The 10,268-nt window shown below is 55.8% G+C and overlaps 1 protein-coding gene across 3 annotated transcripts in view; it reads left to right on the top strand.

Annotated features, from left to right (window-relative positions):
• Window positions 1-2,169: 2,169 nt before the first annotated feature.
• Zmiz1 (zinc finger MIZ-type containing 1) overlaps window positions 2,170-10,268 on the top strand; it is a 199,128-nt gene continuing 191,029 nt past the window's right edge. For all 3 annotated transcript variants that reach the window (XM_051142241.1, XM_051142219.1, XM_051142247.1), the window contains exon 1: window positions 2,170-2,223. The gene's annotated coding sequence lies outside the window, so the exon portion shown is untranslated. The remainder of the gene's footprint in view (window positions 2,224-10,268) is intronic.

Below are 10,268 nucleotides of genomic sequence, written 5' to 3'. Positions count from 1 at the left end.
GGTCTGTAGTGGGGGAAGCGCTCCGGCCTGCTCCCCCTGTTGGCCCGCCGTGCGCTATGATCACCACTCAAGGGGCTCAGGAACCCGTGAGTCTGCGTGGCACCTCTGCGCTCCCATGCGGACCTCGTCAATCAAACTGCGCCCGGGTGAGGCTGAGACTTCTCCCACCCGCTCCAGACCCTGAAGACCCCCGCCCTGGCTGCCAGCCCGAGCCCGCCCCCAGCGGTGTCATTGTTCTCTGACGTCACGAAGCTGCCCCGCCCCTCTCCCCCCACCTTTCCTCCCCACCTCCGGTTCACCCCGCTGGCGGCCAAGCTGCCTCCGACGACCCGGCAGAGCAGGGCTCCCCCCGCGGCCCGGCCGGGGCTGCGCCCCCTTGCGCTCTTCCCAACTTGCCTTTGTTATTCCAGCTCCCTTCCTTGCCTCGCCTCCGACACCGTGGCTGCCTGCAAAACGCGGAGCACGGAGTCATCACCACACCTGGATTGTCTAGCGGGCTCCTGCCCAAGCCTCCCCCGCCTGCCCTGGAGGGCAGTGCGTGCCTGCGTGCGCGCTTGTCCAACCTAGACGCTTGCTTGCTATCTTTAGGACTGGAGTACCTCTAATCAGGAGGGTGTGTGTGTGTGTGTGTGTGTGTGTGTGTGTGTGTGTGTGTGTGTGTGTGTGTGTGTGTGTGTGTGTGTGTAAGAGTAAGGATGTGTTTGTATGTGTACAAGAACGTGAGAAAGCTTTCTGTTTTGTTTTTTAAAACGTACCGAGGATGGTGTACAGCCATAGTTGAGTGTACAATTGTATGAGTCTGGGTGCTTGGGCATAATCGTGGATGAAAAGTGTGTTTGCGGAGGGGACGGGTTGCGTGCTCTGCTGAGAGGGTAGGTGCAAACGTGTGTGCCGTTTGTGTAGGAGTTTCTGTGTGAGTGGCAATGGACGTGAGCCAAAGAGAGTGCGCACTTGGATACTCTTGGGGGCGGGTCTGCGGGGGAAACCCCGAGAGTAGGCTCACCTAACTGCATCTTGAGTGCCCATCGCCCCTACAGGAGTGTTGTCCACCTCTGGGCTGGAAGCTAGGTTGGGTTGTTTCCACCTCTGCAGCGCGGGAGCGCTCGGCTCGCGGCGCCCTAAAGCGCTCCCTACAAGGCACTAGGGTATTCTTGCGTCTCTGAACTTCCAGTGACCATAGGAACGTATGGTTCTCTGCGCACCCCTCGCTCCCCCTCAGATGTCAATGGAGACGAGCTTCAGCCTCCCCTACGCCACCCGTGATGAAGGTTAGGGTTCTCCCACCCTCTCTCGGTCACCCTGTTTTAAGAATAATCCCAAAGTCTCTGGGGGAAGCTTCGCACACCTCTCTTTAGCAACTCAGTCACCCCAATTCGAGTAGCTGACAGCACCTGAGGCCCCAGTGCATTCCCGCAGGGGACCAGCAGGAAGCGGGGTACGTCTTCTGGCAGTAATTTTGCTATCAATGCGGTCCCTTCCTAGGCACATCAGTCTCCGGGCTCCAAACTTACGGGATGGGGGGGGGGGGGGGGGCGTTGTTAAAGAGCTAGGAAGGGTGGCGATAGGAGGTACCAGCAGCATAGTGGGGTGGGGGTGGCGCGGAGCCTACAAGGGTCGAGTAGAGAAAAGCTTTGAGAGAGCTGAGACCTAGGGGCAGGGAAGAAAGGGAGGAAAAGAAGAGAGGAGAGAGAGGCTGAAAGGAAAGGGAAAGGGAGAGCGCAGTAGGCGCTCAGATAGAGAGCGAACCAAAGCAAGCAGAGCTGAGCACCGGAGGCGCGGCGCTCCGCTCCAGCCGGTACTCCGTGCCGGATTTTGCGGAAGGCCGGCGGCGCGGGGCCCTTTGGAAATAGAATAGCCAATGTAATCTGACACTTCAACTTGCCCGGCTCCGGGCGAGTTGATTCACTTACTCACCCCCTAACGCCGAGTTCCTTTTCACTGTCTGTGGACATTAAAAAAGCAAGCGGCGGCGGCGGGCGCCCGGGAGAGCAAGCGGCCGGCCGGGCGGGCAGCTATCGGGCCGCAGAGCAAGCCACCAGCGCCGGCGCAGCGCGGTGACCCCAGCCCCGGCCGGCGAGGAGCCGGAGCTGGAGTCGGAGCCGAGAGAATCTCCGGGCTCTTGCTGCGCTCCTCCCGGCTCCAGCCGGCCCTACCCGGCGGCGGCGGCGGCGGCGGCGGCGGCGGCGCGTCCTCCAGCGGTGGCATTGGTGCTCGCAGCGCCCGGTAAGTTTGGGGACCGAGCCAGGCGCCGGTTAACACCGACGCTTCCACCCGCTCCTGGTAGATCGTCTGGGTGCGAGCGCAGGGTACTGGTGGGGCTTTCCGCTTAAAGGCTTAGACTTTGGTCAGGCGAAAGGGACCAGCCGTTCCGGGCTCCGTGTGCTTCCCTAATCGCCGGGGGCGGAGGCCTTAGCCACCAGCGAGCGCCAAGCTGTGTAGAGCAGCTTTACACAGAGGGAAGAGCGCGGGGACCCGGGGATCATCAGTGTGCGGGGCACCGTGCGGTTGTGTGCGCGCGGACTCGGTGCACGCCTCTTGCCGGCGCTCCTCCAGCCGCGGCTAGGAACAGTTGGGGGCCGGCCGGGAGACTGATTGCGAGGAGGGAAGGAAGGACCCAAGAAGGACTGGCTGGGTCTCCCTTGCCTCCTTTGGAAAGATGGGAAGTTGTGCTCTCCTGTGCGTAGAACGACCGGGAAGACGCCAGATTCCAGGGTGGCCAGGGTTGGTGGTGTTAAGTTGTGCCTCCGAATTTCTATGGAGAACACACTTTTGTACATGGGAGATGGGGGCGCGGTTAAGTTGTGTGTGTGTGTTTTTTTTGGGGGGGTGGCCCAAGGAAACGCGGCGCGTGGCTGAAGCAGGGCTAGCTGGGGGATAGTGTGTAGAGGCTTCTCGTTCGGGCTTCGGAAGCTGAAGGGGCTTTCAGGCCAACGCCTGATTGGGGCTGCCCCAGCCGAGAGGCGAGCCCAAGGGGGAAGATGTGTCTGTGTGTGCGCGCGCGCGTTACAAATACGAAAGTAATTTCTCCGTGTTCTTTCTTCCTCTCTGTCTCCGGCGGCGGTAGCCCCGGGGGAGTGGGAGGCCGGCCCGGGCGGAGGTTGAGGGGCTGGGCTGGAGCTGAAGCTCGGTCGGGATGGTATGGGGAAGCTCTGAAAGCCTGCTTCATATTCCTGGCGTCAGGGCCGGGGAGAAAACAGTGGGGAGCATGGCCTCGGTGTCGCGGTACTGGCTACGGGAGCGCGTCGCCCCCTGGCCGGGGACATCTGTCCAGGAAGCTGCCCAGGCAGGGAGAGGGCGCGGTGCAGAGGGCAGGCTCCCCGCCCTGGAGCGGTGGGGGCGCGGGCGAGGGGCGACCGCCTCTCCCGGCCATTGTGCGCCAACAGATTTTCACGGGAGACTGCCCCGAAGCCGCCGGAGAAGGCCTGGAGCCGGCCACAGCCTCGGGTTTAAAAGACACTCCAGGAATGTAAACAACACGGGCGGGAGGGCAAGCGGAGGAGAGCGCGCCAGGACTGCGGGTCTGGGCCCCTCACCCTTCCCCCGGGACAGCCGATTGGCGCGGCTACACTGCCTTTCCCTCTACCTGCGGCAAACTTTTCCCTCCTCTGCTTTACAGTTCTACCTTGTGCCTCCAGCCCCGGGCTGAGATAGGGCCTCTCTCAACCCAGTCTCAAGGAGTCTATCCTGCACCCTACCCGGGAGTTCCGGCGGCTAAATCTTTCCTTATGCCGGGAGCCCGGGCGACATCTGCCCTAGGAGCTGCAGCTTCTTGGGCTGGCAGAGCTTAGAGTAACTGGGGCTCAGAGTCTGCCCGCCTGGATTGCTTGCTCGCTCTCTCCCGCCCTCCTTCCCGCGGCTCCTTCCCCCGCTCTCCCCCTTCCCCTTTCCCCTGACTGCTTTTCCAATGCCCTGACATGAGGGAGGAAGATTTAACTTGGCAGCCCAAACAAATGTTCTCTCTGAGATCTCCAAGAAGCTGGCTGGCGGCTGGGCTGGCGGGGTGAGTGCACCGCTCGGCCAGCCTTTCCCTCTTCTCTGTACTGCCAGGGACATTTGGAGACCCGTGGGTGGACAGCCCTGGGCATGGACAGTGGGGACCAACCCCCGGGATTTGGAAGGGCGGTCTGTGGGCTGCGCCTGTGGAAGCCCCTGCCGTGGCGCTACATAGAGAACCATTGGCTCCAGCTGTCTCCTGGTGCCAATGGTTTTCTGAAGGGTTTTCTTGAGCAACAGTTTGCCTCTGCTGCAACCTGGGAACTGGGCCTGGTAGACCAGAGGGTTAACTAGTGCGGTCTCCTCCCTCCCTCGTGGGTGTGAGGACAGGCTGGTTACACAGGGCAGGGCAGGAGGCCAGAGGCTGTTCCCAGAGGTGCCTGGTTTTGCTTATTATTGTTTTTTTGAAGGTACAGATGAAGGGATGGTGGCTGGGGTTGGAGAAACAGGCGACTTGGCTGCTGGTGAATTCCCGCCTGCCTCCATGTGTGCTTGCATGGTGACTGGAGTGTGGAAGAGTTGCCTGTAAGCTATTTGGGAAGTTTAGATGAGGGAGCAAACCCATGGTCTTTCTTATCCAGGCTGTTTTATTTTTTTTTTAAGGAGGTCCAAAGCAGGGGACTTCCTGACTCCTTGCTCAGGACCCCTGGCCCCTGAGCAGAGGCAGAGAGCTTGTGAACACCCAGGAGCCTTGTGCTGACCTTTCCCTCTTCAAGAAGAGGATGTCGAAACACCAGCATCAAACAAAAGGCACATTGAAAGCCCTATCTGCCTAGGAGCTGGAGCTAGGAGTGCTTTTTGGAGGGAAACTGTGTTTTCCTCTGAGTTTTACGGTTTTGGTTGTTTTGTTTTTCCTCAAAAGACAGAAGCATCACTGGACCCGAGTCAGAGGGTTTGGAGACCTAATTTTCTCCTATAATCAGAAGTTATAGACTTGGGCACTTGGTGACTGGGGCTGGGGGGAGGAGCCACAGAGTTTCCAGGACTTGAGCTGTGGTTGTAAGACTTTCTGAGTACTGCTCACAGGCTCACAGAAGGGACTGGACTCTGAAAAAACTTTGAATAAATAGCCTTGTCTGTGCAGAAACTGCTGCTGGCTCATTTGTGGGGACAAAATGTTCTTTTTTTTTCCTCCTAAGGAAAAGGGGGGGGGGATCCAGGGCAAATGAAGAAAGACTTAGAAGCTGGGGTTTGGCTTCATCGCCCTCGTGGTGTGTGTGTGTGTGTGGGTGTGTGTGTGTGTGTCTCCGTGTGTGTGTGTGTGTGTGTACGCTAACACATGTAACACTCCCCTAGCCACAGCAAATTCACATTTATTTTTTTAATCCTTGGCCCCTCTTTAGATGACCCAACACAGCACAGTTGTCCACAGGTTCACTCCTATCAGGAGATTTGAAAGAAGAGCCCAGCTGAAAAGCACCACGAATGTCCTCCTCGCTCTGGCTAATGGAGGTGGATAAGGAAGGGAGATACTTTTTGAAGCCTCCCTATATCCTCAGAGTCTGGGTACAAAAGGGGCCCATGGAGGAAGTTTAACTACCTAGGGCCAGCCCAAGGGAGGTCCATTGGGTGGCTTGACCCAAAGTCTTAGGGCACAATGCTGTAAGAAATCTGTGGAGCACCAAGTTAATTGGGGGAAGTGTCTGTGGGCACGGTGTGGCCTGATACCAGGATGTAGGGTCTGCTGAATGGTGACTGGGTCCCATACATTTTCATTCATAACTGCTCCCATGGGTCCTTGCCAGGCCCCTGCCTCCCTTGCATCTTTATGAGACCCCTTGGGTTTTGTGTAGACAACAAAGGCTGCTACCCTAATTACCCCTGACCCTGACCCTGCTGCTGCAGTTTCTCCTGGTAACTGTTGGATCCTCTCAGCAGGACACAGTGGCCTCTACCCAGGCCCTCTCCTGGGGGGTGGGGGGGCGGTGAATCTTTGTCCAAGCCCTCTCTGGGGGGAAAGAGGGGGAATCTTTGTCCTCAAGATACCCTGAGGCTGGGGTTGTGGCAGTCTGCCTGGGTGCATGGAACCTGGCCTTGGATGCTCCAGTCACGAGTCTGAGGTTAGGCCTTCCCTCAGGGAGGCAACACACTGCAACCCAGACACAAGACAGGGGGAGAGAGAAAAAGGTCTCAAGGGGCGGCAGCCTGCTGGCCGTGTGGGACAGGAGGCAGACTCTGCTGGGCCTCAGTCTCCTGCTTGGTCACAGAACTCCTGTAGTCCCACATGGTTCCTGGGAGGATGAGGCAGATACAGCATTTGAGTCTTCATCCTGGAGTTTAGGCAGACTCTGATGCAGAATAGATAGATATCAAAAGGACCAGGTTGAGAGTAAAAGCTGCTAGAGATCTTTTCCAGAAGTTGCTTCATTATCCTTACTAACCTCCCCGATAGCTGACAGCTGACTGTTCAGCCTCAGCTTGCCTGCCTCCTGTGATGGGATGCTCACCATCTCTGGGCAGCCTCTGTACTCACTGGCCAGCTGCGAGTTGTGTGCCTTCTGGATTGATCCTGACTTTGGGCTTAAGATGCTGGGGCCTCTCCCAGCCACGGACTCATTTTTCCTTAATGATCCTGGGGTCCAAGTCCTGTATCCAGGCTATAGTGATATGTGTGCATGGGGGAGGAGGGAGACAAGTGCAGGGAAGGGGCTGCCCAAGAGGTTCTCTTCCTTTGGCTCTAGGGCACTAGGCCTGCCTTCTTTCCTTGAATTGCTTATGACCTGGGAGGAGCTGCATAATAAGGACCTGGTCAGGTCAGGGACCCAGGATTGACTATTCATGTGTTTAATGAGAGTTCACAGAGTGAAGACAGTGGCCCAGAGACCCAGAACTGTGCAAGACACTCTTAGGAGCTTTTGTCCAGCAAGGAAAGAAAGGCCAGTCCAAATAAATAATTACCCACCCGCCTCTGGCTGCCTGCCATGTGCACATGAGAAAGGGTGTGGCCACAGCCCCTTCCTTTGCCTGCCATGGCCCATCCAGAATCACTTTTCAAATTTGTTTGATCCTATTAACAACGGTGTCAGCTACTGTACGGAATTACTTTCGTTTACCAGAGAAGAAAACTAAAGCTCAGAGAGAGGCCAAGAGACTGTGGCTAAGCCTTACAGACCCCTGCATCACAGTGCATTGAGCAATGGCCCCCAACTATGCTGGGATGTGCCCCAGAAACCTGTGTGGGCCCCAGGAGTGGGAGTGAGGGGATGAGCATAAATAGCAGTTGTTTCCAGGAAGGGTCACAGGTGGGCAATACATGGTCTATGTCCCTAACAGCTTGCACTCGCTTGTGCTCTCTCTCTCTCTCTCTCTCTCTCTCTCTCTCTCTCTCTCTCTCTCTCTCTCTCTCTCTCTCTGTGTGTGTGTGTGTGTGTGTGTGTGTGTCTGTCTGTCTGTCTGTCTGTCTGTCTCTGTCTCTGTCTCTTTGTCTGGCCCATCTAGGACTTACACTGAGCCGCAGATGCTGCCTGCCTAGACGAATGTATGTATGCACCAGGCTCAGCTCTGACCCTGGAGGAGGAAGCAAAATTGTCCCTGGGCTGCTATGGTTTCTATAGATACAGAGTGTGACTCAAACTGCCCCTCCTTTGGCTGAGTCAGTCTCCTACACTATGTAGGGTGGCTGCCCTATAGGGCCCTTGGATTCTTTCCCCACCCCCACCCTCAACCCCCATAGCCAACACCCTTGCTTGCATCTGGTCATCTGGAGCCTAGCTGAGTGCCACCCTTTGACACCCACTTTGGTTGGTGGGGCTGTAGGCAGTGGGTAACTAGACAGGCTGAGATGGCACCTCCCCAGGATGTCTGACCTGGCCTGGTCAGGCACACCTGTACAGGTAATGATTGTAGCCTGGAGGGCTAGGAGCCTGCCCCTCCTATCAGGCCCAGCTGCCAGGGTTACTACAGGATTGTGCTGGGGGAGGCCGGGGTGTCTGAGCTAATTAGATTTCTTAGATTTCAACGCTCCCCTAATCCTGTTAGCCTGGCTGTAATTGTAACCACTTCAAGGTTTTGGCCATGGCAGGCTGTTGAGGACAGACGGTGTGTGGAGACTCTGTTCTGCCCAGCCCTAGCCCTAGACAGACAGCTGGGGATAAGGACTGCCTTTCCTGGTCTCTTGGGTGGTGATGGGAGGTGTGTTTCTACAGCATGTCTGTATCCCAAGCTGTCAGAACCAGTGAGGAAACTGAGGTTGAAGAGTCACAGAAAGTGACAGAGGGCTTCAATACCTGGAGTAGCTTGTTTCTGGGAGCATCAGGGCAGGCCCCCAGAGACAGGGATTGAGGGGGCCTGTTCCCTTGTTGCTGGTTACCCACTCCACTCCTCCCTCCCCCTTGAGCACACATGCAGGTGTGCACACATGCTGAGCTCTGCCTATCTCCCTCCCTTTCCCTCAAATATGGGAGCGTTAGATTCCTCTTGTCTAGCCGTCTTTCCCACATCCTTGTCAAATTCAATGCAGAGCAGGACACTGCCAGGCCACTGATGGGGAAACAGTGTCAGAATGTAACTCTTTGTGCTTTCAAAGGCTCTGTGCTGTCCAAAAATCATTTGGGGTGTCTGGCTTGAATGGAAACTGCTCACAAGAAGGGATTCCTCTGTGGTCTGCAGAACCCCTCCCTGGAGGCTCCCCCTAAACCCCAGAAGACTCACTCTATAATCTTAGCTCTGGACCATAGGAAGAAATGCCCCGTCTACCTCAGAACCCACTTCTCTGGACTTTGGACCCCTAAGCCTGTCAAGTTGGGGGACTGTCCGTCTTTTTCTAGCCCAAGAAATGGAACCTCAGAAAGCAATGAGTAGCTTCATTCAAGGTTAGCAGTACAGCTGAATTGGGCTCTGCCAGTTCATGAGTTCATTAGATATTGACTGGACATCTGCTGGGGCCAGGCCTAGCTCCAGTCTTTCGTGCACTTAAATAAAGGCAGTTTGTAACCTAGCTCAAGAGCCCAGCTGAACTGAAGGAGAATAGGGTGGCCCTGAGTTCATTTTAGGGATAGCCTCTAAACCTCTTTTATCACACAAGCTGCAGCATATGCATGTGGGTATATGTTTATAGGTTGAGTACAGTGCTGAGGTTAGGGAAATGGAATCAAGCTCCTCTTGGGAAAGTCCAAGCTTTCAACTGTCAAGACTTCCTCTCTCTTCCCTTCAATGCACCCCTCTCCCCCCTCCCCCAACCAATTTTATGCTGACTTTGAGCTTGTATTGCTGATGGCTTGTTTGCCTGCTGTTGTTTCCTCTGTGGACCAGGAAGCAAGGTTGGAACTTGCCTGCTCCACCCTCAGAGTCACCTGTGTCAGGTCCAGGTGACAGCTGCAGGAGGAAAAAGGGACTGGGCTCTGGATGCAATTGTCTGAACCTTGCCCTGTCCCCAAGGCTGCTCCCTGCTCCCTGGTCCCTGATTCCTGCTCCCTGGATGGACCTTGACCTCAACTAGGTCAATAGAGAAGCTCAGAACACCATTCAATAGCAGGCAAGGAGCCCCACCAAGAGACAAACACAACCAAGAGCTCTCGGGAAAGAGCCTTGACTTTTTCTCCTGGTGTTTGGAATCGCAGGGTGTCCTTCCAGAGTCTCTGTTTTTGTCTTTCTGGATGGCGGTTGGGGAAAGCCTAAGCCTGAAGGAGTTCAGGGATGGGTCCTAGGTCCAATGGGATGGCTTTCCTACAGCAGGGTGTCACAGCAAGGAAGCTGGAGAGGGGCTGGTTCAGGCAGAGAGGCTTGTGTGTCTCTGAGGTTGCTGTTTGCACACTTGAAATAATTTACTGAAAGCCCTCAATCCCTGCTGCCACTCCACTGTGTGTGTGCCTGTGTATTTGTGTGTGTGTGTGTGTGTGTGTGTGTGTGTGTGTGTTTAGGCAGGCCCGAATCTAATCTTAGTTATTTCTCCTGAGGACAGCCATCCACTTTCTGTTTGGAGACAGGGACCTTAGCTGATTAGGCTAAGCTGGTTGACCATAGAGCCTCAGGGATATTCCTGTTTCTGCCTACCAGCCCTGGGACCATAAGGTGCCCCCCCCCCCCACTTGCCTTTTTATACATGGGTCCTGGAGACTGAGCTAAGTCCTTTTTGTATTCTAATGGAGCGCATCAAGGATGGGGATACCTGTCTCCCCAGCTTTGTTTCAGGATTTTTCTCTGGCTTCCTGGAGTCAGCTTTCAACTCTGCATTTTATGTTTGACATCTGTGACCTTGGCCTCCGCATCCGCAAAAGAGTTATTCATGCTCTAACAGTGACTAACACATTGCCCTCCTGATAGGTTAAGAAGCCAGA

This window comes from Acomys russatus, chromosome 3 (genome assembly GCF_903995435.1).
Source record: "Acomys russatus chromosome 3, mAcoRus1.1, whole genome shotgun sequence".
NCBI lineage: Eukaryota > Metazoa > Chordata > Mammalia > Rodentia > Muridae > Acomys > Acomys russatus.
Note: the sequence above shows the minus strand (reverse complement) of the source record. Positions and strands in the feature narration are given on the sequence as shown.